At 40.6% G+C, this 2,678-nt stretch overlaps 1 long non-coding RNA gene across 1 annotated transcript; it reads right to left on the reverse strand.

The window, feature by feature from the left end:
• Positions 1 to 516: 516 nt before the first annotated feature.
• LOC148723009 (uncharacterized) lies at positions 517 to 1,615 on the reverse strand. Its single transcript, XR_015991409.1, has 2 exons — positions 1,132 to 1,615; positions 517 to 1,005 (listed from the first exon to the last, which is right to left on the reverse strand). It is a non-coding gene; the product is annotated as an uncharacterized LOC148723009 (long non-coding RNA).
• Positions 1,616 to 2,678: the final 1,063 nt, after the last annotated feature.

The raw sequence follows: 2,678 nt of genomic DNA on the forward strand, positions 1-2,678 counted from the left end.
GTATGTATGTATGTATGTATGTATGTATGTATGTATGTATGTCTTTCTTGTATCGACACCATGTTTCTCTACAACCAGTATGGTCACCAAATGCATGAGGCACAATGCTTTGAATTGCAGATTTCATGTTTGTAGCATCCCCCTTATTTTGTGCAATACAGTATGTAAAGGATTTGACAAGGTAATTTATGACTTTCTGTGACAACACTGAACTGTTGGGGAACTTACTTCGTTGGCTCAAGTTGTATAAGCATGTTGTAAGAGATCTTTTTATGTGAAATGTGTCACTCCATTTTTCCACACCTTAGGATACCTTTTGCTTTAGGTGAGATTCAGTCATTGAACTATCATCCCCGGTGTAAATTGAAAATTTGACATTTGATTTAGTTACCTTTTTGAAAAGTTAAACTGCAGGTAAAGGCTCCATTGACTTTGAAGAGACTGAATGATTTTTTCTACAGTCATGGTCATTTGGTTGTTTTCCTGCCTCTTTAGCTTCATCACAGGAGCGGCACATTTTATTTTTTGTTGTGTAGTCATTTTATTTTTTGTTGTGTCTGGTCTTAGAGTTGAAACCTCGCCCCCGTTTCTGCCACCCCATGTCATAAGAACAGGCAATAGGTACCAAACTGTTCTGGTCAGGCTTGGTACCATTTTCAATTGCCTTCTCCCGTTCAAGGTTTAGGAATTGCTGGCAACTATTTTTTGCTACTAGCTCTATTGCCTTTCCAGCTTCCCTTTCCCGATTTTTAAAAGTTGATGAGTTCAGTGCAGACACATTGAGGATTGAAAGTAAATTGTTTAAATGGGTGTTGCCCACTCCTGTGTGTAAACAGCCAAGGGCAGCTCTCGTGTTCACATCAAAGGTCAGTGGACCGCGTGCACCAGATCTGTGCTCTTTTGATGTTTTAATGGTGTTTTCCGCATTGCATTGGCTGCATATAACAGTAAACGTGCTTGCCAAGCCACTGTGCTGTTCAATAACATTGCCAAGAGACAAAGAGCCTAGAAATATTGTAAAATACACTGTAATCTAACAGGGAAAAAAGACTCCACAATATTTGTTATGTTCTTTTATATGATAATGGTGTAAAATATGCTATAGTGCAGTTAAAAATAGTGAGAATTTACCGTAATGACAAAATAAGCATTCCTTCAGACCATCTGTAAGGGTTTCTAAGTCCACCAGTCTGGATCCTTGTGGCAGGTTCGCCTTCCTCTTAGCTTTATTCTGCTGATGGGAATCAGGGTTGGAGTCAACAGAACAGGTAGGCCGATAATTAGGACAAGCTTGACAGGAAAATCTTACCAAAACTTAAGACTTCCGAATAAAGAAAAATGTACTAACCTCACGTGCTCGTGTCATTCGTTTTGCTGGGGGTTCGTTTTCCTTGGATATGTTATAATACTGGAGCTTCCTTTTGGCATTCCACGTTTTGAACCCTCCGTGTAACCTTTTTATTTTTGCTTCTTTTCTGGTTTCGATCGCTTCCACTTTCCGAAAGCGACCTGACGCATTACGGATGTTGTGTAGGCGTTGTGTAAACTTCTGGTCTTTCACTGTCAATATTGTGCTCATTACTGGAAAGTATCGATGCCGTTTCACTCTCGTCCAGTAAACTTCAAGATTATGAGACAAAAATTGTGCACTCGCGTGAAGCCGCCATGTTTGTTTACATATTTGATGCCATTTAAAAGCTCGCGCCATCTTCGTACCCATTCTTCGCCCGGCCAAATAACCCTATTGAGCCACCTTAAGTGCCTTTAACAGTTGCCGCAGCCTTTTTATCTTATTAGACTTTAAGTCTCCGTAATTAGACAGAGGGGAAAACAGGGAGAAACTTGTTTTCAGTATCGTATGCAACAACGCCTTGACAAGATCCGTTACTAAAGTGGACGCCTTTCCTGCCCTTGTTGCTGAGTTGTTGACAAATAACTGCGACCTGTGTTTTTTAACTGAAACTTGGCTAAAGCCTATACATCCAACTCACATTGTTTGCCCCAATGGATTTTGTATGATTCGTAAAGACAGATTAGATCGTCGTGGAGGTGGCGTCGCTGTCATTTGCAGAGGAGATTGGAAAATCGAACGACTCGATGGTCCTCTTTCCAGTGATTTTGAATGTTTATGGCTGAGGGTTTTGACTCCTAATTCTGTCTATTACGCATGTGTTGTTTACCATCCTGATGAGTCCTCATATGATCAAGAGGAACTATTGGATTTTCTGACGACATCTTGAAAACATTTAATGACTGTGGATCCGAACTGCAGAATCATTATTGCCGGGGATGTTAACCAGCTAAAATACAAGGATCTACTAGTTCATGCTGCGCTGTCTCAAATGGTTAAAAAGCCGACCAGAGGAGAAAATATCTTGGATGCTTTTATAACCAATACTCCTCATCTGTGGGAGAAGGTCAGGGTCTTTGAAAGTGCTATTAGGTCAGACCACAACATGGTTATTGCATATCCACGAACATCTGCTAAGGCCAAACGTAGCAGCATACAGTTTAGAGATGTTAGAGAACATAGGAAAATTCATATGGCCTATCTACTTGAAAGCCATGATTGGCAGGAGGTTCTTTCTGTTACTGACTGTGAATTGAAGTGTGATGGGTTAACCAATACCCTTTGGACCATGTTTAACGAGTGCTTCCCGTTGATTTCTGTTCGTATA

This window comes from Stylophora pistillata, chromosome 9 (assembly GCF_964205215.1).
Source record: "Stylophora pistillata chromosome 9, jaStyPist1.2, whole genome shotgun sequence".
NCBI lineage: Eukaryota > Metazoa > Cnidaria > Anthozoa > Scleractinia > Pocilloporidae > Stylophora > Stylophora pistillata.